Consider the following 7,988-nt stretch of genomic DNA (forward strand, 5'->3'; position numbering starts at 1 on the left):
GTTTATATGAGTTTTGGACACTTTTTGGCCCCATGAATGAGATTTAGTGATTTGATATCACTCCAGGAGCTATGAGTTGCTACTCTTGGTGTTTCTAAGGTTCAAGGTCCATAAAGTTGGCACCTTTAGGGTTTAGATTCATACATGCATGATCCATTTAATGAAAGTAGATTGTTATATTTTGAAGTTGGGTCCTTATGGGGCATGCAAAGTCACCAAGTCAGTGACTTTATGGTTCTAGACGCTTATTAGGACTTAGATATGTGATTTGGGCTTCTGGTCTTAAGCATTAAGTGCTTAATGTGAATTTTGGCTTATTGGGTGAGTATGTTGGGCGTACAAGTCTGTACACACGGCATACAAGCCATTTAGCGACTACGCTTAGCGTACAGCTAAGTACGCCCCACGTACTCATCCTGTTGGGCTTAGCATTTTGGGCATTAAGTTTGGACAATTTTATTGGGCTTAGATGCTTGGGTTCCTGTTGGGCCATCTGAGTACAAGTATTTTGGACTAGTAGAAATTATAGGGCTTTAGGGTAAGGCCCATATAAAGGTTTGGGCCTAATTTGGAAAATTGGACCATAAGTGGGTCTTGGATGATTAACTAGTTTTGGGTATTTTTGATTGTGAGTTTGGGCATTAGTCTTGGACTAGACTAGGTAAGGGGTAAAATGGTCTTTTTACTCCAAGTATGGATGGGTGGATATGGAATGGAACCCAAATGTTAATTTGGGTGTTATTTTGTATTGATAGCTCGGGGATTCGTCGGACCAGCAGCCAAGCATTTTCAATGAGATTCAGCAGTCAAGGTAACTTTCCTCATTGGGCTTAGCGGGTCTAAGGCACCAATGTTTGCCCTTGTTATTATGTTAGGATGCTAGGAGTCTGCGTGACCCTTGCATGTGATATGTGTTGCTATGTATACCAGGTGGGACTCGATGCTAGGTGGGGCCCGATGACTGTATCGTATGCTATTATTTATGATCATTTCATGTGTTAGTATAATTAAATGATATATGTCTATGTATATAGTGGGCAAGGCCCGATGTCAGGCGGGGACTAAAAATAACAGATATGTATACCGAGCGGGGCCCGATAGAGGGCAGGGCCCAGTATGTGGTTTATTATGTATAGTATTGGGTAGTTTGGGGAACTCACTAGGTTTTGAGCTTACGGTTTTCAGTTTATGTTTCAGGTACTTCTGGTTCCAAGGGGAAGAGCTCGGAATTACTGCATTGCACACACCACATAGTTCCGCTTTTGTGATTACTTTTATTTGAGATGATGTTTGATACACTTATTTGATTTGAATTGTATTGATGATGTTTTTGGAATACTATTTTTATTAAATTAAAAATAAAATTGTTGGGTCATATTTTTGGACCTTACAATATTATTCCTAATCAAGTTCCATTTTATTATATATAATAATATCATACAAACCCACCCCTTTTCCTTAGGAAAAATCATGGATAAGGTTTCTCTTCCATTTTATCTTGTTCAAAGACCGTCATAAGAATGATGTCCAAGGTTGATTTGGGGAGTGATTCTCGTGAGTTTCAAGTCATATTGACCATCTTTCTTTAGGAGCTCAAGGTATGTTCTATTGGTTATGATTTTGTAAAAGAAATAAAGATTAGGACTTAAGCAATTTTAACATTGTTTTGTAAAAAATATATAAAATCAAGGAAACCCATATAAGGTTGATTCCAATGGCCTTGGAAATGTAAGAATGTCTAATTTATTTCACCGATAGGCGTCATAATCTAATTTCGGCTTTAAGATAGTCATTACAGTGTTATTGGGAATAGTAAAGGATTTAGATATTAGCCTCTATATTCCATAGATATTGATCAGTTATAGTATTATAGGTTAATACTTGTTTGGCACATCTGTTCGCCCGTTGGACTGCTGATAACTGTTTAAACACTATTCATGTGAGTTTTTTCACTATACTACATATTATCCTCCGTATGTTACGATGTAGTTGCACTGATATGTAAGTAGACTCGTTTAGTCAGTAGCCTATCATGTTTGATTGTTTGTCTGTTTGTCTATTATATATGTGTTGATATATTATTGTGTGAGTTGATGGAGGACCAGCTTCGTACTGAAGGCCAAGATACTCGGGTAGACCAACTTTATGTTGAAGACCAAAGGGCATACCAGCTTTACGTTGAAGGTCAAAGGGGCGGACCAGCTTTTTGTTAAAGGTCATTATGGATATGCATTGTATGTGTATTGTGTATGTGGTATCTTGGTGAACTCATTAAGCTTTGGCTTACAGTTGTTGATTGAATGATTTTAAGTACTTCTTCAGATCGTGGGAAGAGCAAGATTTAACTGTACATAAGCCTCAACATCATGTTTTGAGATTTTCGCATGTTCTATTTTATACTTTGATTTGAATAGTTAGATTTTGATTATCAAAACAATTGTTTTTTTACAAATGAATGAACGTTTGAATGAAACATTATCTTTTAAAAATGAAAATTTTAGTTTGAAAAATGGGACGTTACAATTTCGATTGCTTTTGAAAGGTGAATCACTGGAAGGAAATCGTCTCTTCCCAAGATTATGGTGGCGGTGGCTAAGACTTGTGAGACCATCTTCAACCAATGGATAAATATGTGTTTTGTTGGTCAAAAACACTCCAACAGGCCTTTAACCAACGGTGGTTAGAGACTGCATAGCCTTCGACTTCACAGACTCTAGCAACATAGTTTTCCTCCTTGAAGGTGTTGTGCACAAATTTCAACCTTCGCAAGAGAAAATGGTGGGTCTTAATGTAGAGAAATAAATAGATCATCGATGGTGGTGGGTCTTGACTTGAGGAGAATCACAAATTATTTTTCTTTCTTTTTTTACCTAAGTAGAGTGGGTTTTGTTTTCAATAAAATGAAAAAATGGAAAGGGTGGCTTCAAGAATCAAGAACTTTGTGGAAATTTTAAGAATAATCATGAAAATATAACAACTATTTTGATAATTTAGAAAATGGAAAAATGGTATTTTATTATATATTTACTAGTTTATAACCCGTGGAAACCACGGTTATAAAATTAATTAAACTTTTATAATTATTAATTAATTACTTTAAATAATTCATTTTAAATAAATTATTAATTAAGAAATATATCAAATTTTTAAAGTTATTATAACGTCAAATTTAACATATAATTAGAAAATGTAAATTTGAATTTTGAAATGAATTGTCTAATATATCTACATGGCACATGGCATAATATTAATAAGGAGTTGTATTAGAATGACATTTGACAAAAAAAGATTTAAACTATTCATTTATTAGAATAAAAATTTGATTAAATGTTAGGTCAGCTAGAAACCAACTTACGCGACCTTCAAAATCTTATTTCTCTTAATTTATTTAAATGTCATATCATAAATGCAGCTGGTTGTTTCTATTACCTTGTGCATAACGGTGATATCTATTAACTGCGCCAAAAAAAAATAACCGAATAAATCGGTTAAGTAAGTAAACTTACATGACCAACCTGTTTTGGGGTAGCCCTGTGGAAAAAATCCGTTACCCGAATTATCCGTTCGATTTTTTTGGGTATCAGGTTAATTTTTTCGTGTATTTGGGTAACCCAATTTTTTTCGGGTCGGATAAAGGGTAAGTTTTTTGGGTTTCGGGTATACCCGATTATCCGAAATATATTTAACAAATAATGAATGGCCCAACATGGATTAATGGATTATTTCATTCGGACATAGTGATTTATGGTAATTAAAATAACTTGGACTAAGTGGGAAGACTGAAGGACGTAATGCAAGAGTTTAAGCATGCACATATAAAAGCTGGTAAAACGCATAAGAATAAATGCCAAGAATGTCAGCAAAGCCTTGGCATGAATCATCATACTTGTCTAAATACCATTATCATTTTTTTTTAATTAAGATGATGAGTTAGCCTACTATAAAATGTATAAGAATAATCACAAGAAACAACTTTTGTAAATACAACTTTTGAACTCTTTTTTATTCTGTTATGAGATTTAACTTTTAAACTAACATTTTAAGTATTTCTTTTTTTAACATCTTATTAGATTTGATTTAACTGTTAAAAGAATACTTGATATCTCAAATATTATTGATTAAAAAATCTCAATATTCAAAGTTTGAGCACGACATTTTTATTTCATTAAATTTATTTTTAGGTGTCATTCAAAAAAAATCGGATAATACCCGAATTACTCAAACCCGACCCACTACCCGAATTACCCAAACCCGAATTACCCGAATTTAATTTGGGTCGGGTAACAGGTAATTTATTTAATATGAAAAACCCGAATTACCCGAAACCCGAAAAATTTACCCGATCAACACCCCTATTTTGGGGTATATTTGTCAGAGATTACTATGGACCATAAAATATAAATTAGTGTCCTTTTGACACTTATTGAAATCATATTTTGTTGAACACTAAGTTGTCCATGTTGATGACAAAGAAATCTGCGCGCAACCCAATAGCATTTTGGCGGTGGAAACTAAAATTCTTTATTACCTACTTGATTCGAAATTACTATGTTTTGCTTTTTATTTTCATATCCGTACACCAAGTTTCCAGATATAAAACTTTGTGGAAATTGAAGTTCATATAGGGGTGGTGGCGCAGTTGGCTAGGTGGTGGCGCAGTTGGCTAGCGCGTAGGTCTCATAGCTATACTTGAGTTATCCTGAGGTCGAGAGTTCGAGCCTCTCTCACCCCAATGCTTTTTTTCTTCTACAACTTTTCCTACTTTTTACCTGCAACCCTTGTTTTGCACGATTGACTTGGCTGGACAAGTTCCAAAGCTGATAGCATGTTAAATTTTACAAAATGTGAAAAACTACATATTCCATAGATACATTTGAAATAATCAATAATCGTTTTCTTTCACTATTAAATTGAAGGTTGGTAGGGTTTGATAGGTGCATCTTGAGTTTTGGAAATGCTTTATGACGGACTAACTAACTAACAAACTCACTCCTAAAAATATGATGTGGTTGAGTTTCTTGAACTTGTTGAGTCAATTTTATCTTCTAAGCAAAGGGAGTCATTCCTGTCCAAACATCTTGTGATATAGACCTCACATCAATTTTTTCACTCTCTTCTTGCTTCCATTTTTTTCAACCCACATAACAAATATTCCATTTTTCTAGACACTCACAACTCACTCCTAATTTACAAGTACTTAAGGCAAATAAATGTATAAGTTATTAAACATACATAGAGATAAATAGAGAGTAGGTTCAAAACGACGGTAAACACACCTAACCCCCACCATTCTGAGCACACACGCTCCAGAGTCGTGAGCGTGGAGGTGCCAAGAGAATAAAAATAAGCCTAAGACCATATATCCTAAGATCTTTGACATGATTGCATCCAAATCCTTTTCAAGATCCCATTCATTTTGCGTTATAAAAATGGGCACCGGACTTACTCAACTTAGCCGTTCAAATTGTATGATTTACAATTTTTCTAAAAGAAAATTAAATTTTCAAAACTCCCACACTAGTCACTTGATTGGCCAAAGAATTCCAAGAGTCACCACAAATCATCCAACAAAAAATATTCAACAATGTATTCACGACTACCACTAAGAGCATTGGGTGTGGGCAACAAGGTACAACACCACCTCACATGCCACATAAGCAAGTGGTGTTATAACACCAAGTAGGGAAATGGACAACAAGATGCAACACCAAAGAAAAAAAAAACAAAAACAAAAAGTTGGTGTTCCCCCCGTTTCAATTCGTCACAACGCCAACGAGATTTGCCATGGGGTGTTCCCCGTGTCATAACGCCGTTGAGGGGTGCCACCTCACCCCCCGTTGCTTCTCGTTGGACCCATACCACATAGTCTAAGAAGGGATCAAACCAATTTTCCCCAATAACGAATACAAGTCAATACTCATGATTGCTGATCATTATCACACCCTTTAAATAGTCTATTTCAACTTTCATATATATATATATATATATATATATATATATATATATATATATATATATAGACAAAACTGTAAATTTGGTCCTTGTGGTTTTCAAAAACCTTTGGATGGGGTCCAAAAAGTTTCCGACTTGCATGGAAGGTCCAAAATCAAAGTTTTTCTGTGTTTTTGGTCCAAAAAAACTTAAAAAGACGATTATACCCTTTTATTTTCTTTTTTGTATTTTTTATAATTATTCTAATGTTATTCTAATTAAAAAATAAAGAAAAAAGGAAAAAAGTATTCCCACCCGACCCAGTGTTCTCTCTCTCTCTCTCTCTCTCTCTCTCTCTCTCTCTCTCTCTCTCTCTCTCTCTCTCTCTCTCTCTCTCTCTCTCTCTCTCCTTGTCGAATTCAACTGGGTAAATTAAAAAACCTTTTGAACCCAAGCACCCATAAACACCACCACCACAGCCTCCCTGTCGTTCTTGGGGTTGTGTCACCGGGAACCACCCAATTCCACCCCTTTCTTCCTTGGATTACCGACCAACAGTCCCCGCCACCTTATTTCGGCGGTTTCCACCACCATCCTCTTCCTTCCCTCCCTCTCGTTGAGCTCATCGGAAACGAAGCAACAAAAGTAGTCGGAGCAGCCCCTGCCACCATGTCGTCGTTGCTGTGAACCATCGTCGTCTTTAGCTGCTGCTTCCGTCAATCACATCTCCAACCAGCCTCGTCACCCCTTGAGACCCCTGTAAGTCCGATTCTCCACCTCGTTATTATTGTTCTCCTGTTCAATCAATCAAGAGGATTGATTGTTTAGTTAGTTCCTTACCTACGACGTCTAACAGATGAAGGAGGAAGATGATACAGGAGCCCTAATAGTCGATGTATTTTTTGGGGGGCAATAGAGGTAGTGATAGTCAAAACCCCATTTGGATTTGGAAGATAGAAGGAGAAAGGTCAGAGGGAAGGAAGCAAAATCGGGTCACCCACAAGTATCTGAATGGAGGACCATTGATGAGTCTATATCCATCGTCAACCCACCATTGAGAACACATCATCCCCATCTACCTTGTTCTTCCATTTATCTTATGATCAAATTGCATCTCAACAAAATATTAAGAAAGAAGATTGAAGAATGAGGGACTGTGATTGAATGGAGAAGTACCACCTATGATTGAACAAAAAAAGAAAAAGGATAAGGGTCGGACCTAAAATCGAGTATAAAGAAGGATACATAGACGAAATTAATGGAGCTGGTCAGATGATCGTCGACTTCAGATCTTCTGTAAGTTAACGGTGATAAAGTTAGATCTAGAAATGGACACACACACATACATACTTATGTCTATGTTGGGGGAGAAGGTCATCAAATTCGAATCCTTTGATCTCAAATGCATTGAAGACGGCGCCTACAGTAACATTCTAGATTTGGTGCGCCATTCAAAGTGCTTTCAAAAATTGATTTCATCTCCTCTCAGCCTCTCTCTTCCTTCCTCTTTGTTCGAAACGGATGAACAACGACTAGGGTTTCGTAGATGGTGGTTCACAACAGTGACAGAGAAAGCGACGAGTTAGAAAAAATGAGAATGAAGGTTATTGGGTGGAGGTTTACATCAAACAGGTAGGAATGGTGGGAGTGTGGTAGTATGGAATCGTATTGAAAGCAAGACTGGGAGGAAGAAGATAGGATCGATGGGAAAATTTTTGGGGGATGAGAGAGAGAGAGAGAGAGAGAGATTTTAGTTTTTTTTTGTTTTTAATTATTTAAATGCCAAAATAAATAAAGAAAATAGAAAAAGAAATGAAAAGGGTAAAATCGTCTTTTCAAATGTATCAGGGACCAAAAATCCAGAAAAACCTTGATTTTGGACCTTCCATGCAAGTCGGAAACTTTTTGGACCCCATCCAAAGATTTTTGAAAACCACAAGGACCAAATTTGCAGTTTTGTCATATATATATATATATATATATATATATATATATATATATATATATATATATATATATATATATATATATATATATATACTAGTCAAAAAGTATGA

This window comes from Lactuca serriola, chromosome 2, assembly GCF_051521515.1.
Source record: "Lactuca serriola cultivar US96UC23 chromosome 2, Lser_US96UC23_V15, whole genome shotgun sequence".
Lineage (NCBI taxonomy): Eukaryota > Viridiplantae > Streptophyta > Magnoliopsida > Asterales > Asteraceae > Lactuca > Lactuca serriola.